The 8,230-nt window shown below is 51.6% G+C and overlaps 1 protein-coding gene across 1 annotated transcript in view; it reads left to right on the top strand.

Annotated features, from left to right (window-relative positions):
• CLMP (CXADR like cell adhesion molecule) overlaps positions 1-8,230 on the top strand; it is a 129,378-nt gene that overhangs the window by 780 nt on the left and 120,368 nt on the right. The window lies entirely within an intron of this gene.

The raw sequence follows: 8,230 nt of genomic DNA, 5'->3' as shown, positions 1-8,230 counted from the left end.
GCTCTGGGGCGCAGAACCCTCCCCAGCGCCCCGTGCTAGCATCACCCAGGCAGGACTCCTGGGCCTCAGAGGCCCCACGGCCCAGGCTGACCAGTCCTGAAAGCAGCAGGCTTGCTGGGCGGGTCACACCAGGCAGGTCACACATGTGTGCCAGGAGCCATAGGACAGGACTGGAGGGGGAGACTGGGGCTGTCCCAGGGTGGGAGCGCTGAAGGAGAGTCTGCTATGCACCAGGGAGTCCAGATTGGAGACAGGACTGAAGTGAGCCCAATTTCAGACAAATTGAAGTGCCAGGTGTGCTGGGGGCAAGGCCGCCCTGGATACCAGGAGAGAGTTAGTCTTCCTTGGACCTGACCAGTGGGGTGACCTGGGGCACCTGCCTAAGCAGGGCTTCTGCACCCTGAGCTCAAAAGCCAGAAGCCTAGGTAGTTCCTAAGCCCCTCTGGCTCAGGTGTTTGGGTGAGGCCACTGTTCAGGGCCACCAAACGCAAGAGAAGGGGCACAGAGAAGTCACCCTGAAATAGCAGTGTGTGTGCTCTGCCCCCTTTCTAAAGCCTTGCAAGCTGACCAGCCCACAGGCGTGCCTGTGCAGGCCAGCCTCGGCCAGGGGGATCGCCGAAGTTAGTGGCACGGAACGTGGGCCGTCACAGCCAGGCTCACACAGGGCCAGCGGCAGGAGGTGCTTCCCAGGCTCTTGGTCCCTCAAGGCCAAGCCTGCTCCTGTGCACAACCAGCACAGCTGGATGTCCCAGTTGTCACCTCTCCTGGTCTCTGCCACGAAGCTACCAATGACCAATGGTTCAGCGGGACCCCAGTAAGACCTGCTCACCGTCGTGATCCGTGTTACTCGAGCATGTACATGTACTACCGTGGTGGCTTGCGTCTTGCACACCAGCCTACTGCTGCCCTGAATGTTCCCATCACCTACCCACCAGGTGCAGAGCGGTCAGGTGACCCGCTCAAGGCCATAGCTCGTATCCGTATCCGCAGAGACGGGATTGGAACGCAGGTGTCAGCCTCCGGACCACACTCACACATCCATGGCGGTCTCCAGTCCCAGACTGATTCTCCATTCAGCACGGCAGGTTGGCTTGACCCCGCGCTCCAGAGGAGTCTGGGAAGGGACACAACACCATGTGGACGTCACTCTGTACCTGCAGGGTTGGGCACTGGGCATGGGAGGAAGTGGACAGTGGCTTTGGCCCGTGTGGTCAGCTGGTGGCAGGGTTGTGCCAGGCTGCGGACATTGGTGGCGGTCATCTCTTAGTTGATCCTCTGTCCTTCTGTGTTGAGTGCCCACTGCGTGAGATCATACCGCTAGTGGGCAAACCGCCTGCTGGGTGGGTTCCCCGCCTTTATCATAAGAGCGAGCTCGGATGGTTTCCTTCTTGGGTCTGTCTCTATAGAATGGGTACAGAGAGGCCAGGTGGGAAGAAGAGTCCTGGCTGGGAACGCTGCATGACTGGTCTCCAGCGCTCACACCTACTCTTCGCGTTTGCCCTACCTGGGCCGTGGTCAGATGCACTCATACTCATGCCGTGCCAGCTCACGGTTGATCAGACTGCACGTGAGAGATGGCATCTGAGGGGCGCAGTGGGGGAGCCCCTCTCCCATGGCCCTGGTGTGGTGTGTTCCGTGCTCTGTGGGCCACCTGAACCCTAAAGTCATCTCCTGGTCCTCAAAGGGGGGATCCATTCTGGGCCACTCCGATCAGGGCTGCTGTGATCTCCGGCCTTTTGACTGCACAGTTTGGGAGGGGTCTTCCGAGGGTGAGGAGGTCCGGATGAGCTGAGCAAGGCCGGCCTGTGCTGCTGGCTCTTGGGGCGGACCGACTGAGGTCGAGCCCCTCCTCTGATGTGAACGAACGGGCAACGTTCTGAGATGGGGGCTCCAGCCCAACCCTGCACCCACCCAGCCCCTCCTCCCTGCCCTTCTGGTCCTCGTTGTTCCACCTTAACCTCTCTCCTGGATTTCCGAGAGCCACATTCATGTGCTCGCACCTCCAACCCAATACCACCGGAGTGCCCGCGGGAGGTGGTGCTGTCCCCACACCACGTGGGCGCTGGGCTTGGCTGCCCTGAGTCCTGGCTCTGACTCCCTGGTCTGTAAGCTGGAACGGGATGAGGCAGTCTCTAATTCCAAATTGTTGTAATTCTATGATCTTTTTCCCTTCCTCCAAAAACCTGTACTTTTTAGTTTTAGTACCCATAGTTTTTCTTTTTTAAGGTTTCTTTGTTTATTCCGCACGTGCGAGAGAGATGAAGACAGGCGACTCCCAACAGGGTCTCCATGCCATAGTATTTTCTCATAGTCAGCCGTTACAGGTCATGGGCGTGCACAAGTACCCAGTGGGTATAGGGAGGCCGCAGGACTTGAACCCAGGACCTTCCCACACGAGGCCAGCATCATAGAGCACTGCATTTGCTGCATTGCTGCTGCCCACCCCCAGGGCTTTGGATACTGAGTGTAAACAGTACCCCGCAGAAACTACAAACTTGCAAACTGTTAGGAGAGAAGGGGCGTTGTGGAACATTTGGAATGTTTGCTCAGAGCGGGAGGATTGCTGCTCTGACCGTGGGACTGTGCAACCGTGAGGAGCTGGCTGCTTCCTTTCTTCATATTTGCTGCAGGGCCTGTGCACTTGCCAAAGAGGCAGAGAGAGAGGGAGAGGGGCCCGCAGGTGGGTTGGTAGTTAAGGCAGCTGGACTCCCACACAGCCAACCACGGTTCAAGTCCCAGATCTGGTGGCTTGAAAATCACACTGAGCACATGTGTGTGTATGCCCAAGATCCCGAGAGGAAAATGAAGGAGAAGGGACTGAGGCATGGCTGTATCCTGGATGGTGATTTCTCATTTTTCCTCTCTCTGTCTCCCTCCTCTCTGGGGAGATCATGCTCCCTATGGCAAAAACCTTAAAAAAGGAAAAAAAAAAAAAAAAAAAAGAGGGAGGGAGGGGAAAGGGAGAAAGTTACCCCCCCACACACACACACACACGCACACTCCAGGAGGGATGGCCACACGGCAATCCCTTCCTCTCCATTCTCCTCTCGGGATTTTGGGCACATGTGCCCTCATGCCCAGTGTGTAGTTCAGGTTGCCAGGTTCAGGGCTTGAACCATGTGATTGGTCAGCTAGGATCCAGCTGTCTTAACCACCACACCACCTGCTGGCCTGCTTTCAATTCAACATGTTCTTATACTTCTTTGTCCATTAAGGCAAATAGAACCCCAGTTCTATTTTTTAAAAACATTCTCTTTCTCGGGACCAGCAGTTAGCGTAATGGCTATGTCGCTGGACTCCCATGTAGTCAACCGCGGTTCGAGGTCTGGACCCTCGCTTAAAACTCATGCCAGGCGTGTGTGTGTTCATGCCTAAGATCCTGCGAGGAGAATGGAGGAGAAGGGATGTGTGGCCACCCCCTGGGGGTGATTTCTCGCTTTGTCTCTCTGTCTCTCTCTGTCTGTCTGGCAAGCGCACGCGGCCTATGGCAAAAACCTCTCAAAAAAAATGATCTTTCTCATATACATGTATGTATGTGTACATATATACACATATGAATATGCTGCCCACCCCCAGGGCAGCAGGGACAGGGACCAGAAAACATATCTGTTAAACTTACTTTGTTTTATTACATGTGTCAGTATGAGATGAACGATAGGCTTCTCCGTTGAAACTTCTGCCAGGGTGGGGAAAAAGCCCGGTGTCTCAGAGCACGAGTCGGAGGAAGCTTGAGTGCATCGTCTGTTGGTCTGCGGTATAATGACAGGTCTCAGCAGGATTTCCTGCCCTTCCCTCATCTCCCCACATTAATGATGATGGTCGTAATAACGGTATATTCCTGGTAGGCGCATGTCCTGTCTCCTCCTATTTTTGTCTTGTGCTCAGTGGAGCCGTGTACATATGAGTGTATTTCATGACTGTCTCTAATGATGGTGACCTAGACAGATATTTGGAAGTGAAGTTGAAGGTTGTCAAGACTGGGGAGAAGCTAAGAGACTGTCATTGATTCTTAAGTTGTTGTGATTCAGAACCCCTCTGAGAATCTGATAAAAAAAAAAAAAAAAAAAAAACAGGATTCAGGACCAGCAATTGGCGTAATGGCTACATCACTGGACTCCCATGTAGTCGACCACGGTTCGAGTCCCAGACCCAGTGGCTTAAACTCACGCTGGGTGCGTGTGCATGCGTGCCCAAGATCCCGAGAGGAGAATGGAGGAGAAGGGATTGCGGCATTCCCCCTCGAAGGGGGGGGTGATTTCTTGCTTTCTGTCTGTCTCTGTCTTTCTGGCAAGCGCATGCGCCCTATAGCAAAAACCTCTCAAGAACAAAAACAAAACAGGGCTTAGCAGGTGGCATAGTGGTAAAGGCACTGGCCTCTCACATGGCTGACCATGGTTTGAGTCCTGGGCCCAGTGGCTTGAAACTCATGCCGGGCATGTGTGTGTGTGTGTGTGCCCAAAATACCAGAGGAAAATGGAAGAGAGGGGATTGCGGCATGGCCATCTCCCTGGGGAGTGATTTCTTGCTTTCTGTCTCTCCGAGGAGCGCACATGCCCTATAGCAAAAATCTCTTTAAAAACAAAACACAGAAAACCCCTAAACAAACAAAATACGTGAAACCTCTTATCAGAAGAACACAAACACGTCAAATTTTGCCAATCATTTCTGGGTCTCAAGGACATGGTACCTTTCCTGGGAACCCAGGTCCACCCTTGATCTAAGCCCCCCTACCTACCTACATCATTTTATGACAAGTGGCTAAGGTCACCCCACTAGCTCAGTGGGAGGAGCTAGACCCAAGCCCTGACGCTGATCTGCGCCGTCGCAGTTCTTGAAATAGAAGACCGTCTCTCCCTCCTTTCCAGCTGTGTAGTCAAGCTTCGAGATCACAGTTGCTCTTTTGATGCTTCAGTTAAGTGAGCTAAATGCCGAATAATTGGCATTGGTTTGTATGTTGAGAAATTGCCTGAAAAATAGGGCAGATGTCGTAACATTTCAATGTAGTCATCATAACCGGAAACCCTGGAAAACCAGGCAGTGGCACGTACCACGTATGGTGCATTCAGGAAAAAGGAATTATATCCCAAGTCCCAAAGACGGGAGTGTGTGCATGTGAGAAGCAGGAAATCTACTACTTTTACTCTTTTGTGATTACAAAAAAAAAAAAAAAAAAAAATTGCCAGAGGGTATGTTCACTTGCTGGAGAGAGACAGAGAAGGAGGAGCGACAACACACCCCCTACGGGGGTTGGCCATGCCACAAACCCCACTCCTCCACCTTTCTTTTCAGGATTTTGTGTTTGCAATCCCATGTGTGTGGGTTGTTTGTCAAGCCCCAGGTCTGGGACTCAAACTCTGTGCTTGGCCATGCGGGATCCCGCCACCCTAAACACCATCCCAGGGGCTGGTCCAGTGTTCTTTTTTCAAACTTTTTTTTTTATGCTTAAGGTTTTGCGGTAGCAGGTGCTTACCAGGGAGAGAGAGAGAGAGAGAGGGAAGGTGAGAAATCACTCCCCAGGGGGGATGGCCATGCTGCAGTCCCTCCTCTCCCGCTCTCCTCTTGGGACTTTGGGCATGCACACACACGCCCAGTGTGATTCTCAAGCTGTTAGGTCCGGGACTTGAGCCGTGGCTGGCCATGTGTGAGTCCACTGCCTTAACCACCATGCCTCGCTGGCCCTCTGAGAATTTGCTCGCTCGTCTAGGTGTGGTGGTGACCAGGAACACATGGGTTGTCTGATATTTTGAGGCACTGTCCCCTGTGACAATGGTGGCACGTGATTGTAAACCTAGAAGGGCTGATGTGAAAATGGCCCGATCCCCTCCCCCGAGTTCAGCACCTATAATAGTGAAAGGACCTCAATGTAAGCAGCATTACTTACAAAACAATCCCGGCTTGGACACCCAGGAGAGACCTCAGTGTGAAGAGTCTATTGCGTGAAAAATCTTTACAGGTGCTTTTTTCTGCTTTTAAAATTGAGGTATAACTGGGGCTGGCAGGTGGCGTGGTGATGGAAGGGACTGGATTCCCACCTGGCCGACTGCAGTTCAAGTCACAGACCTGGCAGCTTGCTTTCTCCCTTTCCCTTTCGGTCTCTCTCTGTTCTCTCTTTGTCAAATTAAAATAATAATAATAATAATAACAAATGGAATTAAATAAATAAATAATTATTTTTTTAAAAAGTGAAGGTATAACTTGCATTTAAGCAAGTACACCTATGAAGTGTACACTTTAATGGATTTGTTTGCATGGATTTGAATTGGGGATAGGATTTTGTAACATGAATTCTATATTAGCTTACTTAAAATGCCCTGAGAAGGGATAATCTGGGTAGGAATATTACAACAGGATAATCCATTTCTCACCTTTATACAAGGGTCAGCAGTTTACAGAGTTCGTCTTCAAATGGCTCTTTGAGTGTAAATGTCACTATGGCTCTATTTTGCAGGTGCATAAACCGAGGCTCAGAGAAATAAAATGAACTCAATTATACCCCGGTAGTAGACTTCTGAGCCAAGATACCGACCTGGGACTTTGGATTTCATCTCTCTTTGTTTAACTTGCCAGAGAATGCGTGCACTTACTGAAGGCAGACAGACTTACTGAGAAGTCCCCCAGGAGGTGGTCGCTGCAGCTCCTCCTGGTCCTCTGCTTCCTCCTCCCGTGGAATTATGAGCACGCACACACATGCATCTGGCATCTATCTTTCTTTCTTTTTAAAAAGGTTTTTTTCTTAGGGTGCATGCACTCACTGGAGAGAGAGACAGAGAGAGAGAAAGTGAGAAATCGCCCCCTGGGAGGGATGGCCACGCCCTCCTTCATTCCCCTCCTGGGATCTTGGGAATGCATACACATGCACCTTGTGTGATTTTGAAGCCACTGGGTCCGGGACTGAACTGTGGTCAGCCATGTGGGAGTCCAGGGACGTAACCACTGCAATCTACTGGCCCTGACATCCAGTATGTTTCCGAAGCCATCAGATCCTGGACTTGACCCACACAGTCTGCGGGTGGGATCCGTCTCCCTTAACTGCTGTGCCACTGGCTGGCCCTAGAACTTTGGGTTTCAAATCCGTTTACTAGGAGAGACACAGTTAGTCTGAAGTCAAGGCTCGGTGTTACTCAGAGAAGAGTCAGGCTGAAGCAGAGGCCGTTTACGGGAAACAAGGGTAAGTCCCACAGTGGGGATTTCTGGTTGCGTCTCTACCACCCGCGTGGCCTCACTCCACTCCAGCGACTAAGGAACGATTTGTTTGTGTTAGTGACTCCTGTTTACACCCCAGCATTGCTAGCTACACAGACAACAGGCTCACTAACTCATCTGAATAGAAGACTCTTGCCCTTGGAACCAGCTGATGGCGTGGTGGTTACATCACTGGAATCCCATGGTTTGAGTCTTGGACCTGGTGGCTTAAAACTCAGGCCAGGCGCATGTGTGTGTGTCCAAAATCCCAAGAGAAGAATGGTGGAGAAGGGATTGTGGAGTGGCCATCCCCCTGGGGGGGGGGGCTTTCTCACTTTCTGTCTCTCTGTCTCTCTGGAGTGCACACACACCTATAACAAATCTCTCTCAAAAACAAACAAACAGGGGGACCAGCAGTTGATATAATGGCTATGTCGCTGGACTCCCATGTAGTCGACCGCGGTTTGCGTCTTGGATCCAGTGGCTTAAAACTCACACCAGGCGCGTGTGTGTGCGTGCCCAAAATCCCGAGAGGAGAATGGAGGAGAAGGGATTGTGGCGTGGTCATCCCCCCCGGGGGGTGATTTCTCACTTTCTGTCTCTCTCTCTCTTTCTGGCGAGTGCACGCGCAGTATGGCAAAAACCTCTCAAAAAAAAAACACAAAAAACAAAAAACAAACAAACAAACAAAAAAAATAAAAGAAGACTCCTGCCCTAAAGGCCACTGCTGTGGAGAAGTTGTCCTGTCTTGGACCCGGATGCACGAGCTTCCCTTCCCAGCCCCGGGTGCTGAGGCTGGGGTGGTGATGACGTATGATCAGGTATGATCTGCCCTTGGTGTTGCTTTTTCTTGTTAAAGCCCCGTTTTCAGCAGTCCTGACTAGGTGGCGCCTAAAGAATGAGGACCGTGCCTCTCTGAAAAAAGTCTGGCTATCTTATCTTCCCAACGATTTAAATTCTGGAAAAGTAAAGTTTATTTCCTTTGGCACCACACAGACAGAGTGGGGATGAATACTGAGGCCAACCCTGGGCCCTGCTGGCAGCAGGA

This window comes from Tupaia chinensis, unplaced genomic scaffold, assembly GCF_000334495.1.
Source record: "Tupaia chinensis unplaced genomic scaffold, TupChi_1.0 Scaffold000247_1, whole genome shotgun sequence".
In the NCBI taxonomy this organism is placed as follows: Eukaryota; Metazoa; Chordata; class Mammalia; order Scandentia; family Tupaiidae; genus Tupaia; species Tupaia belangeri.
This window is presented reverse-complemented; position numbering and strand designations above follow the sequence as displayed.